Genomic DNA, 14,183 nt, shown 5'->3' with positions numbered 1-14,183 from the left:
CTGGCCATGGGTCTGTAAAGAATGCCTCTACAATCCCAGTATTGCCACTGCAAAATGGCAGGTGGAAACAGGAAATCCCCCGAAAGCTAGGAGATCAGCTAGTGCGGCGTGCACTATGACAAAAGCCAGGAGACCTGGTCTCCAACAAGGTATACTGACACTGAGCTTGTCCTTGATTCCCCAAAAGCGTGTGTTCTGCTCCAGCTATCCAGCTAAAGACTTTGTTTGTTTTGTTTTATTGGTTTTTCAAGACCAGGTTTCTCTGTGTAGCCTTGGCTGTCCTGGACTCTCTCTGTAGACCAGGCTGGCTTCAAACTCCCAGTGATCCGCCTGCCTCTGCCTCCTGAGTGCTAGGATTAAAAGCATGCGCCACCATGCCTGGCTAAGACTTTTTTTTTTTTTTTTAATAAGAGAGTTGGAGAGATGGTTCAGAGCACACACACACCGTTTCCTTCTTTTTATCATCAGAGGACATGAGTGTCTCTAGGAGACCAATATGGTTGTTGGATTACCAGCCATCGTGTCCTTATTAAAACAATGAAATAAGGATGGGCAGCCTTCAAGCTGCTTTACAGCAGCTGCCCTGAATTACTCCAAGAGCTTTACTTGCGTCTCATTGGCCAGCTCTAATATAGCTGTGCCTCGCTGCACAATAGTCCAAACTCCATCACACCAGCAAACCAAAAGAGAGTTACATTAACCAATAGCAAAGGTGGGGTAAATGCTGGGGTGGGCAAGGAGAGGCCCTTGGGCTCACGTCTGAGCGGTGGAACTTTCCTAAGCGTTATCACGCCTTTAGATTCGCCACTCGCCAGGTGGTTTCCACGTATTATCTCATTTAATCCCAAGAGCTTTGTAAGGTAGATGCTAATATGATAATATTATCTTTATTTTGCCAATGACGAAACTAAGCGCCACCCCCTCCCCGCCCCGTCACCTAGAGATTAAGCCACCTGAAGCAATCACCGTCATTTCACAGCCTTACTTCACATTTCCAGGTTCCCTCTTGCCTCAGTTGCTCTCAGAGGCCCTGCCTTTTTCTTACTGAGCTTGCGGGATGTTGGCTAGTCCCTTCTAAGGCTAAATCCTGCCCCACTGCTAATGATAAACCTGCCTTTCTCATTGCCTGTATCCTTACTCTGACGCCCTTTTTGGGGCATGGAGATTGGGACATGGAGGTTGCCTCAGTGGTGCGAGGCTTGCCTGGCAGATTTGCAGTCCCGGGTGCTGTCACCGTGTGGCTAGAATGTCTCTGTGGAAGTATAGACAGACACAGTGCAGTTGAGGCCAGTTTTGGTGACCTAACGTGAAGGCACCTACAGGTCGTTTCCTCCCAGAAGCTCCAGGGGAGACACTGTCCCTTGTCCTCAGGACCCTGCCAAGCTCTCCTTCCATTTCTGCACCTCTCTCCCCTGCATCCCATCCCCTGCTGCCTCTTTTTGTGAGCATAGGTGGTGATGCCAAGGGCTGAACCTGCTGAGCCAGCCACTGTCTCCAGTCTCAGACTTCACCGTCTCCAGTCTCAGACTTCACCGTCTCCACACAGCTCCTTTTTTTTTTTTTTTAAAGATTTATTTATTATGTATACAGTATTCTGGCTGCATATACATCTGCAGGCCAGAAGAGGGCACCAGATCACATTATAGATGGTTGTGACCCACCATGTGGTTGCTGGGAATTGAACTCAGGACCTCTGGAAGCTCTTTTGGACGTGCAAGGTTACAGGGACTAGAGGGAGAGCATCTTTCAATGTCTCCATTTCTTTCTTCCTTCCACTGACTGTTCCAACCTGTATAGAAACTCTTACTTCTGCACTCTACTTATGCATGGAAGTTTTTCCCCCCCTATTTATGTATCCATTTAATCATTTTACAGCCTGATCCCAGCCCCCTCCCTCCTTTCTTTCCTCCTGGTCCCACCCTCATGCCTACTTCTTCCTCTCATTCCCTCCTTTCTTTCTTCTCAGACAAGGGGAGGCCCCAAAGGGTTATCAACCCACCCTGGCACCTCCAGTTGCAGCAGGACTAAGCGCATCCTATTCCACTGAAGCCAGACAAGGCAGCCCAGCTAGGGGAAAGGGACCCGGAAGCAGGCAACAGAGTCAGAGATAGCCTCTATTTCATTTGTTAGGGGACCCCCATGTTGACCAAACTGCGCATCTGCTACATATGTGTAGAGAGTCTAGGCCCAGGCCAAGCACGCTCTTGGTTGGTGCTTTAGTCTCTGTGAGCCCCATGGGCCAGGTTGGTTGACTCTGTAGGTCTTCTTGTGGTGTCCTTGACCCTTCCAGTTCCTTCTGTCCTTCCTCCCATTCTTCCACAGCACTCCCTGAGCTCCACCTATTGTCTGGCTGTGGGTCTCTGCATCTGTTTCCATCAGCTGCTGGATGAAGCCTCTCAGGAGACAGTTACACTAGGCTCCTGTCTGCAAGCATAGCGGAGAATCATTAGTAGCGACAGGGGTTGGCTCTCTCCCATGGGGTGGGTCTCAAGTTGGGCCAGTCGTTGGTTTGCAGTCCCTGCAATCTCTGCTCCATTTTTACCCCTATACTTCTTGTAGGCAAGACCCATTTTGGGTCGAAAGTTTTGTGTGTGCTTTGGTGTCCTCCTCCATCACATGGGACGCTGCTTGGAGTCTCAGCTAGGGCCGTCCCATATGTTCCCCAGGAGACGCCCTTATCCCAGAGATGTTTCCCCCCCACACACCAATTTCCATTCTCTTTCCCTGTCCTCCACCTCCCCTGCACTCCTCCCACTTGACTCCCACCCCTTTTACCCTTCCCCCTCTTGCCCCCCCCAGCTTCCTCCCTCCATCTATTTCAGATGTCGCTTGTATTTCTTGTTCTGAATGAGATTCAAGCATCTTTCCTTGGGCACTCCTTGGCTTCTTTGGGTCTGTGGATTGTAGTATAGTTATCCTGTACTTTATGGCTAAATGAGTATATGTCATGTGTCTGTCTGGGTCTGGGTTACCTCACTCAGGATGATCTTTTCTACTTCTCTCCATTTGCCTGCAAATTGCATGATGTCTTTTTTTTTTTTAATAGCAGAGTAGTATTCCACTGTGTAAATGTACCACATTTTCTTTATCCATTCTTGAGTTGAGGGTCATCTGGGTTGTGTTCAGTTTCTTGCTATTATGAATTAAGCTGCTATGAACATAGTTGAACATATGTCCTTGTGTTAGAGTGTAGCATCTTTTGGATACATGCCCAGAAATGGTAATAGCTGGGTCTTTAGGTAGATCTATTGCCAATTATCTGCGAAACCGCCAGATTTATTTCCACAGTCGTTGTACAAGTGTGCACTCCTACTAGCAGTGTAGGGATGCTCTCCTTGCTCTGCATCCCTGCCAGCATGTGCTGCCACTTGAGTTTTTGATCTCAGCCATTCTGACAGGCATAAGATGGAATCTCAGAGTTGGTTGGATTTGCATTTACCTGATGACCTAAGGGTGTGTAGACTGTTTCTTTAAGTTGGAAGTCTTTTTTAAAGAGGCCGAAAAACCAGGCCTGGCAGCTCATACTTGTAATCCCAGCTCAGACAGGAAGATCACATTAAATTCAAGGCTAGCCTGTAATATAGAGTGGGAGACCCTGTCTCAAAAAAAAAAAAAAAATGACAAGGAATAAAATAAAGAAGGCCAGAGATGTGGGCCAAGGCAAGGCTGTGTGGTGGATGGCTTGTCTGTTCTGTCATAGCAACAGATAGCAAGACAGGTCCAGCAGTCAGGGGAGAGGGCTCTGTCTTTGATGTGGCCGTGCCACTGAGGTAGAGTGGCTCGACTGTAGAGCAATGTCACTGGGGGAAACATTCCCAGCAGATACTGTGGTTTTCTCCGCAGCAAGCGTCATTGGGTTTATCTGCCATTCCTGGTGACCACCCAGTTCCCAGGCTTCCTTTTCAATCTCCGCACCTCTCTTGCCCTTTCTCTGGGCTGACAGAGGTAAAAGGCTGCAGGAACAGTTTGCTGAGGGTGAGGAGAACTTTCTCATGCCCTAGCCCCACTTCCTACCGGGGGTGGGGGGTGGGGGGGATAACTCCCCACCTCCCACCCCACGCCCTCCCCTTGTCTCTGCTCTACCCTCTGCGGGTGACAGTCTGGGGCCTTGTGTGTTTTGCTTTGGATCTTGTTTTGTAAATTCCTCATGGCAGTCCCTCTGTGCTGAATGTCCTGCTGTCAGTTGCATGTAGTTGCCGAGCAACAGGAAGGAAGCCCCCTTCACTGCCAATTAATTTGCCAGCTGCATGGCCTGTCTCCCAGGGGATAAAGCTTGTGGGACTTTAGGAGACAGCCCCAGGGCCGGTTCAAGAGGAGAAAGGAAAGTGGAGGGAGGTTAGAGAACTTGGGGGTGGGTGGGGGGAGGCGGGTATTTTGGTGTGCTTTAGGTCCAAGTGTGAAGGAGTGTGTGAAGGGCCTGGGCTGCCCCCGGGATGAGATGTTGTCCCTGTTTGATTCGGGTCCACCGATCTGAACTCACTTTTTCGTTTGTGACTCTGCAGTTGAGACTGTCCCCAGGCTCTCCTGCAGAGAAGTGTCTTCAGGCATCTTCTTCAGCCCAGTCCTCCCCCCACCCCCCCCACCCCCCCCCCCCCGCCCCAGCTGTATTCCTATTCCCATCACTGGGTGTCATGGTGGCTGCTCTGCCCGGCAAAGGAGACATTTCACCCAGGCTCGGCTGCTAGAATCTAAATCCTCAGGCCACTGCATCAGATATTGATGTCCTGGCTTTGGCTTGTCCAAGGAGGCCTTGATCGTAAGACACCTCCACCCTGCCGTGGACTACAGGGATGCTACTTACCTGGCTGGTTCGTTTTGGGATCTGAGCATCTCTCTCCACAAATACCTATGGATGACCTGCCCACCTTTTTCATCCTGGGTTGATGATGGCCGCTGAGTCTAACACCTATAAAGCAGCCCCCTTTGTAGGCGAACACCGTCCCCAGCGGCCGGACCCAGTCAGCGCGCTGAAGTGGGGTACTCCCCTAGGGGGACTCCGTGATATTTGTTGCTCAGTAGTGTGGGTGAGGACGGGAAGGATCTATGGGGAATGTCAGTCTGCCCTCACCTATTTGCCCTCAGACTGGGAGGAGTCAGTTTTTCTACAGTCTGGATGCATGGAGTCTACGGTGATCATTTTATGGGGAACCAGAGTCTTTTCTTCTGGGGATATTGGTGTATGTATGTGTGTAACACCACCATACTCACTTATCAGCTCTGGATGTGGCCTTAGTATGTATGTATGTATCAGGCTTCTTGGGGATGCGCCAGTGTGCAAGGAGTTCCCCAGGGCTAGGCATACGCTTTTCTTTCTCCTCCTGCTTGACTAAAACGCTGCGTCCTGTGTTCAGGTAGCACTAGCCAGAGCCCAGTGGAATAAAGTCAGAATAGCGTGGTGCTTCAAAGGAGCAGATGCCGCCTTCTAACTCTTGCTATCCTTTGGTCCACAGGCAGGCCTAGAAAGAGGCTAACCAAGGGCTGTTCCTGCTCACCTAGGCTGCTCACCGGAAGCTTCGTGGAACTGTGGGAAATGTGTTCCTGGCCCTCCTTTCAGGACTTGGCTGTGATCAGACTGCCTGTCGAAAGGCAAGAGCCCTGGATTCAATTGAGGAACAGTGTTCTTCTGGAGAATGCAGACAATTCTGGACTGTGGAGACATGTGGGAAGGAATAGTCCGTGTTGACTTGAATGACCAAAGACATACATCTCCGGACACGGGGAAGGCTCACCATCCCAGCTCATCTACTGTCATAGAAAACAAGTCCCCCGCTGCCACTACCCAAGACGCTCTTCTCCATTCTGTCCCTGTCCCAGGTACCACCCCCCTTCCCTGCCTCATAGCACCTCCAGTGCCCACGGTGCCTTTGGACCCAGACACTTTTCTTACTTGTTCTATTATCTTCGAGCTGGGTACCGAGTGAATAGTTAACTACATTTGGGTTGAATGGCATCTTGGTTTTTATTTCTGTTCCTTGCTAAGGAGGTCACTGTCTGGGCACGGGACACAGCCTGAAAGTGGGGACATGACTCCAGAGTGGCACAAGATCAGACTGGAGGTTCTGTGGGCTCTTGGAGGTCAGAGCAAGAGGAGAAAGCTGAGCAAGGGAGCTGAGTAAGGCCGGCCTTTGCCACGGTCCCCTTGTATTGCTTGCATCCCACTTGGGTGTCCATCTGGATAGGCAGAGATGAGCCCGTTGCTCATTTCATCTTCTGCAAGACAAATGCGGTGAGCCCTGAAGACTTTCATCAATGGTTGCAGTTGGGGATCAGCTTTCCCAGGTGCTTTGTGACTGAGCTGTCAGCTCCTTTGGCCATGCCTACTGAGGACCTCTTTCCCCTACCGTGCGCCGCTGACACACACAGCTGTCGGTAGCTGGAGCCTGCTCTGTTCTTTTCTCTATGGCCTCCGCTTGTGCACTCAGAAGTCTACCCTAATCACGTCATGATTCCACCTTCTCGACTGCATTCCAAGATGTATGAGCTTTTTTTTTTCATTTACAGAATGGATGGACAGTTTGTTTGCATAAAACAACCCAAGCTTCCTTGTGTTGTAGTTGATGTATTTGTATTTGTTCAGTGACTTTGCCATGGGGTATTGACTTCAGCCTCCTGGAGTCTCCATGGTAGGGTTGTGGAGACTTCCTGAAGATGTTTAATGTGGCTGAAATCTTAAGAAGGCTTACAGACATGTCCCTCCCTCCCTCCCTCCCTCTCTCCCCCACTTCCTTCTTTCTTAAGCACACAGCAGCAGACTCTGTACTGCATCAATTCCTTCAGGTCCTAAGGAATGATGGCCTACTCCTGTCATCTCTGTGAATATCATCTTTTCTAAATCAGCCGTGGATAAAGCCATAGACATGGTTGGAGGGGCTGCCCAGGTAGCCTGCTCTGGAACACCATAGTGAGGTCACATACTCAATGGCTACAGGGATATCAGAGACAGTAGGCCGTCCCTATGCAGTAGGAAACCATGTTCCTAACTCCCACATCCCACTCTATATGGAGTTGGGGAGACCCAGTCATCCCACTCTGCCCAGGATAAGGGATTTCCTGGGACAAAAGACTTTGGGGAGCTAAATCTGGGGCAGACTTGAGAAAACATTCATAACTGGTCATCCTACTGAGTGAACTAATGACCCTCTCTCTTTTGCTGCTGCCACAAGAGGAAGCATCTAAAGAGCTTGGCCGTGCTCCATTCAGAGCTCTGTTTCTGGTCCACCCATTGGCCACAGTACAATCTACAGATAGACAGGATCAGCGGCTCCATCCTGACCAAATCTGTCATTTGTAGCATGGTAGGGTTGCCTTGTGTTGAAAACAATTTTGGATGGAATAGGCCAGTTGAAAACTGTGTCCTCCTGAGGAGTATTGTGAACAGTGGGCATGGCAGAAATTCAATGTACCAGGCATTGCTCCCAGACAGTCCTATGTAGGTGACACTTACCTCTTACTAAAAATGAAATTGCCCTTGAAGAAGCAAGCCCAGAGCCACCAGGATAGTACAGGATGCACCGTGCCATACTCAGGGTTCGCGCACGTGTGTGTGTGTGTGTGTGTGTGTGTGTGTGTGTGTGTGTGCACGCAGCACCTGTGCAAACATGTGCTATGTAGAATAAACGAAGATCAAAAATTTACATCTTTTCTAGACAGAGACAAAGAGCTGAAATCTTAGGGACGATGTCTGGAAAGCAAGGGACTTGGCTAGGAGACTTCCTGAAAGTCCTTTGAACTCTAGCATTTATTTAAAATATCAAGGGCATGTCGACCGGGGATAAGTGTGTACTTTCTTTCTACAATCCTCCCTGATAACCTTTGGGTTCAACCCAGAAGGCGTTGAGTGGGACCTCCCAGCTCACTCTTACCTTCTCAGTCACTGGTTCAATCTGGCATCAGGGAGTGGGTGGAACTTTAAGGAGGTGGGGGAGGGCGGAGTCATGCCAATCCAATTTGGGGTGTTCATGACAAGTAAGAACAATTGAAAGGCAAATTACAGGTTCCTCTGCAGCTTAGAAAAGCCAGGTTTTCAGGATCACCCGGCACCTGAAGTTTGCTGCCTGTCAAGGGATTCAGCCCCCGTCATCTTTTTGCTGAAAGCTAGGCATGAGGGTCCATGGTGCTGGAGCGTGGGCCCTCCACTAATCCTGCTCATCTTGAATTGCATGCCACAGGGAAGTAATTACACGCTAGGGTAGTGAGGAGCATCTAGGAATCCAGGGATTTGGGCATTATTCTTAAGACATCTCCCCCTCCCCGCCGCCATGCACTAGGAAGAGTGCTAGCCCGTATCGTTTTCTTGGATGCCAGCATCTTTGAAAAGATGAATATGGGATTGGGGACATGGCTCTATCAAAAAAGTGCTTGTGGACCAGTGTGTGGTGGTGTACATTTATAAGCCCAATGCTTGGGGGACAGATTCCTGGGGTTCACTGCTCAGCCACCCTGGCCTACTCGGCAAGTTCAAGAGGCCAATGAGAGACCCTGTCTCATAAACCAAGGGAACTGGAAAGATGGCTTGGTGGTTAAGAGTGCTTGCTGCTCATGCAGAGAACCCGAGTTCAGTTCCCAGCACCACATTAGGCAGCTCACAGCTGCCTGAAACTCCAGCTCCAGAGTATCTAACCTGCACACACAAATACACGCACTCACATACACACATGCACACACATGTGTAGATCCACACACATACACAGACACATAAATAAAAGCAAAATAAATCTTTTTTTAAAAAAAATCAAGGTGGGTAACTCTTGAAGAACAACACCTGAGCTTGTCCTTTGGTCTCTGCTTGCACATGCATGTCCACTTATGTGTGTTCATGTATGCATGTAAACACACATACACATGTAACATTCACTCAGAGATGAGCATGTTTCAGCCGCCTCTTTCATGTGTACACCATATTGATTCTTTGGTCCTAGAAGACACTGTGCTATGGAGACAAAGGCAGCCATCTGCCTTTCTCTTCTCATCTACATAGGATCCCAGGATCCCATCAAGCTAAAGTGGTTTAACTCATCACAGTTTTCTGGACCAATCAAACTCACGCAGGGGTTACCTTATCTGACCAGATATCATCCGGACGTGGGGAAGCAGCCTTCAGAGAGGAAGTTGTAAGGAAAGGCTGAAAAGTGTTCATCCTGACAGTGAGGAGAGGAGAAGAGCACCCCAGAGGCGGCAGCATGTAGCCCTGCTTGTCAATTCCCCAATGAGACTTTGAGCTAATGTATGTTGCTTTCTTCCCTAATAAGTCTCATATGTCTGGATCCTGATAGCATGTGTGTGTGTGTGTGTGTGCAAGTTTAAAAAAAATCACAAGGCAGGGAAACATGTGAACTGAGATTTTGATGTCAGCAAGCCTTGCATTTGACATGGCAGGGCTGGGCACAGGTGTCTAGGACTATCTCTCAGTGACATCCACATTGCTGTCATATTTGAAGCCATCAGTTTCCCAGGAGTTGATGTCTTAAATAGCTCCTGTGTTTTCCATAGAGGAAGAGCCCATTAGCTCATGTCTAGGGGACAATGGAAATCACCTGATCCGCATGCTGACCACACTCAACCTGCCTGTTACCGCCATCATGACTAAACTTCAAATTCACCCTGCGTCCCTGAGATCTTATAGGGTGTTTAAACTGCACTCTGACCCACAGGAGCACTCTGGTCCTGAAGTGGAACCCAGGGACCTCTCTGTGGAGATAGGAGTGTGGAATTATCACAGATGGGAAGACATTCTTATGGTGAAGCTTGGCCTCTTGTTCAGGAGACCACAGTTTGAAGGACAAAGAGAGACTTTGGAAATGACCAGCAACACTGGATAAGACCCTTAGATGCTGAGCACGTGGAAAGCAGTGGCAAGCCTAAAGAGATTCTTGAACTTGTTAGGGGTGGGTTGTGGAGTGGTCTGGAGGCCTGGGATCTGGTCCTTTGCCTCAACTAGCCAAAGTCCATGTGTCAACCATTCTAACCTGCCTCTGAATCCTGGTTTCCCCATACATGCAGCAGAGCAGGAAAGGAAAGAAGTTGCTGTGTGTCAAGGTTGTCACCCTGCTCCCTGGCTGGTGTCTTAGCTATTTCCTGATAGGGTAGATCATTGTCCCTTCAGCTGTACAAGTAGGGATTAGGGCTGTCCCATCCCAGAGTTGTCCCTTCCCAAAGACTACTTCGAAGATGTTTGCACATGCTGTCAGCGGCACTAAGCATGAGTTTGTTGAAGGAAAAGGCAAACACACACAGCTGGTGATGGGAGGGCTAACATGGGCTGTTTACCCCTGCGGGACTTTAAGGCAAGACAAGGGGGGAAAAAAAGACTTTGCTTGCCATTTTGACCGATAAATAAAAATGGAGAACTCTGCATGGTTAAAAGCATAGGGGATTTTTTTTAGTTTGCTTAGTGAAGGGCAAATATTAGTCTGAAGCTGACCTATCCTGGGCCCTGCCTTTGGCTTTTGTATGCTGCCAGGCACTGATCACTACATGCTCCACGTTATTAAGTTCTGTTCAGAATTTTTTTTTTAATTTTTAAAAATTGTTTTCTGTTTCTCTCTTTTCTTCTTCTTTTACCTGTCCTTTCTACCTCCTGTCTTTCCTTAAAACTCAAGTATAGATTATGGAGACAGTAGAAGACCCTGCCCTGGCTGGCTTGGGGTTGAGCTTGCCTGTAGTTGTGGTGGTCCTGGGAAGTGAGTTCACTAGGTTGCCTACGGACTCTCCATTTTCTGGCCTGGACTTCAGAGTGCTATAGGCAAAGGGCCTGTCTGTCATTAAATTTAGAAGGAGTGTAGGGGCAAGTGAATGAGGGCAATGCCAAGTATTACAAAGACTGGACCACAGCTATTTCTAAACCATAACGTCACTGCTCTAGGGGACCATACCTGCCTACCGATGGCAGGTAACCTCATCAGGCTTGCTGAGAGAGGTACTACTCAGTTGGGGAGGGGCGCAGGGGGCAGTCTGCAGGACTTAGGCCAGAGGAGATGAACAGTCTAGCTAACTTCCAAGAACTAGATGGAATGTGAACACCCCCAATGGCAAACCGTCCACTGTAAGCACTGTAGCTATGGGGTGCTTGGGTCTACTGTGGGGTACAGACCCTCTGCTCCAGGGCACTCTCCAGGAAAGTCTGTCTGTCTTCTCTGCCCCAGGCACTGCAGCGCTCCACCTATCGCTCATGCAGTCCGTTGTTGGGAATGTTCTGGAACTGCTTCATGACGAAAGCTCCTCTCATATTCCAGTAATGAGCTTTTATTGAATGGGGTGTGTTAGCTTTCCATAGCGTTAGCAAATACCGGAGATAATCAACGTTTAAAGAGAAAAGGTTTATCTTGGCTCGTTGTTTTGGAGGTTCCGGTCAGAGCCATTACTTGGGGACAAACATGAGCAGGAGCATAGAGCAGAGCAGAATCACTCATTTCATGGCTGGATAGAGAAAGAAGGTCCTGAGCCCCACAGTCTCCCTTAGGGCATTCACCAATGGGATGAAGATTTCCTAGGAGACCCAGCCTTTAACACATAAGCCTTTGGTGTATGTGTGTGTGTGTGTTGGGGGGGGGGGGGTGTTCTAGATTCAAACTGCAGCCTACCATGTTATTTTAAGTCCTTTGCTCATCTTTATGGAGCAGGCTCTCTGAAGGATAGATGGTAGGCACCAGGGAAACCTATGGCTTTGTCAAAGCTTGTCTCAAATGCTCCCTTTTCTAGGGAGCCTTCTTGATTTCCTCTTCCCTCTCAATCAGTTGGGACAGCCTCTTCACGTAGTTTATAAATTATGTTGTAACATATATATGTGTGTGTGTGTGTGTGTGTGTTGTATAGATATTTACATATACACCAATACCCGCTCCCGTGACCATACATTAGTATCTCATTGACTATATTTAAGTTGAATTATTCTCTGCTTTCTTCTGTCTCCTCCTACCTCTTCTGTTAGAACTCAGTTATTCCTTATTGATTTGAAAGTTGACCCCCCCCCCAAACTGCCGCGTGATGCCCAGCTCTCACAGCAGACACTCTGCTCCTCCAGCCTCTCTCTGGTCCCGGGGAGACAGGCATAGAGCAGTGTGTTGCCTCGTCCAAGCCTTACAGGGGAGAGCTGGGCCTCAGGAGCCGGGTCACTGACATGGTAAGTGAGCAAACAAGATGTGGACTTGACTTTCCCTGTTTGCAGGCTGGCACTGCGTGTTGTGCCACATCTGCCTGCCCTTTGTTTGCCGTCTAATAATCAATAAAATGTTATCAGAACAACAGAGAAAATATGTGAGCTTGACTGTTTGGTTTCCATGAAGAAAGCAGAATGTGGCTGGCTCGTGCTGAGGGTGGATTATAAACTCAAAGACTTAGATCAAGAGGCCTGGGACATGGTTCCTTTGGTAAAGTGCTCACCACACAGTGTGCGGAGCCTCCCAGGATTGGGGAGGCAGTAATGGGAGGGTCCCTGGGTGTGCTTAGCCAGCCAGTCTATACCTGAATTGGTAAGCCCTGGGCTCAGTGAAAGACCCTGTCTCAAACAGTAAGTGGAAAGAATTGAGGAAGACACTCTGACTACCACATACACATATTTTCACATACATGTGCACACACACAAACATACCATATATACACACTTCTAAGTGCTTTTCTGCTCTCCAGGTCTTCTGTATCATTAGGTTGAACAGGTTTACACATATGAAAGTCAGTCGTGTTTGCAATGAACTCCTTGTCAGGATCTCAGAGGATCTGGGCAGATGTCTTTACTCTGTACTTGAATATGTACTTTCCTAGTGGGTTGCAGGCAGAGAAGTTGGATATTGTCCCCTGGGCCATTTCCACATGTGTAGCACACAGACTCCAGAGCATGCCACCCAAGGCAGAAGCATCCATGACACTTGCTGTCCCATCCCTCCCTGGGGGAGGCGACCACAATAGAGGAGGGAAGAGACAAGAGCAACCGAACATGGCTCAGTTCTTTATGGGAAGAGAATCTCCAAAGCTCATCCCTTCTGACCTCTTACAAACATGGCAAGAGCCTGGACAAAGATGATATCATCAGTAAACCAAGGTCACCAGAGGTGGCTTCAGAGAAGAAAGAAATGATACACTATTCAGCCAGAAAAGTAGGTAGCTTGGAAGAAAATGAAGTTCAGAACTTTACAGTCTGGGTGAGACATGTGTGTCTTACTTGACTCCCTCCCTCTCTCTCTCTCTCTCTCTCTCTCTCTCTCTCTCTCTCTCTCTCTCTCTGTGTGTGTGTGTGTATGTGTGTATATGTGGAGTGGGGGGTCTGTTTACTCACCTATATAGGTTTATGTAAAGGCCAGGAGTTGACACTAGTATGTCTTCCTCAACAATAGCCTTTTGGTATCATCGTCATTGTCACCATCTTGAGATAGGGTCTCTCATTGAACCTTACCATTTTGGCTGGAGCAGCTGGCCAGCAAGCTCCAGAGATCTACTAATCCCTGCCCCCCCCCCATGCTAGGACTTTAGGTGGGCTCTGGGGATCCAAACTCAGGTTCTGCTTGGCCAGCAAGCACTTTGCCCACTGACACCCCCGCCCCCAGCCTTTCATGTTAATTCTTGATGCAAACACATGGAGAGCCGTTGTTCTCATAGATAAGGAAATGACGACCAAGAGCCAGGGACTTGTTGGAGCATACCACATCAGGTCCCTGTCCCCAAGCCCAGAGAGGAGTCTTCTATATTACAGCCACCATAGTATTAGTAATTTGCCAGCTGCTATAACAAAACACCATCCAGTCTCCACCTGAGGTTTCCTTGTCCACACTCTAATTGAATTTGAGCTGGCAGCAGTGGAGGCAGAGGAAGCTCTTTGCAGAAATGGTAGGACCCTGTCTCGGTTATTACTAATACTGTCCCAGTTTACTAGTTCTTTCTTCCTATGTAGGAATCTGCTAGTGGGTCGCTCTGCAGCCTGGAAGGACCACCCTTCCCTTCTGCTCACATTGCATTGGTGCGAGCTGACTCCACCTGGATGCAGGAGATCCGACAAATGCTCAGCTCTGTCACACAAATGCTGGTGAACACCAGCAGTTTCTAACACCCCCCCAAATGTCCACTCTGACGGCTGGCATGTCTCTTATTGCTCTCATCCTGGTGGCCTTGCAGCGCCATGAATCCTGGCCTGTTGGCTGTTCTCTTGTCACAGCAGGGTGGCTTACATAGGTTATAAAGGTGCAAAGGCAAACAGG

At 48.8% G+C, this 14,183-nt stretch overlaps 1 long non-coding RNA gene across 2 annotated transcripts in view; it reads left to right on the top strand.

The window, feature by feature from the left end:
- LOC311579127 overlaps nt 1-14,183 on the top strand; it is a 204,250-nt gene that overhangs the window by 145,170 nt on the left and 44,897 nt on the right. The window contains exon 3 of one of the 2 annotated variants that reach the window (XR_014773061.1): nt 5,451-6,474. This is a non-coding gene — a long non-coding RNA (uncharacterized lncRNA). Of the gene's footprint in view, nt 1-5,450; nt 6,543-14,183 lie in introns of those variants that run through there. The other variant, XR_014773062.1, reaches the window with a different exon arrangement.

This window comes from Acomys minous, assembly GCF_964271855.1.
Source record: "Acomys minous genome assembly, chromosome: 12".
Classification (NCBI taxonomy): domain Eukaryota; kingdom Metazoa; phylum Chordata; class Mammalia; order Rodentia; family Muridae; genus Acomys; species Acomys minous.
The sequence above is the reverse complement of the archived record's forward strand: the minus strand, read 5'-3'. Positions and strand labels throughout refer to the sequence as shown.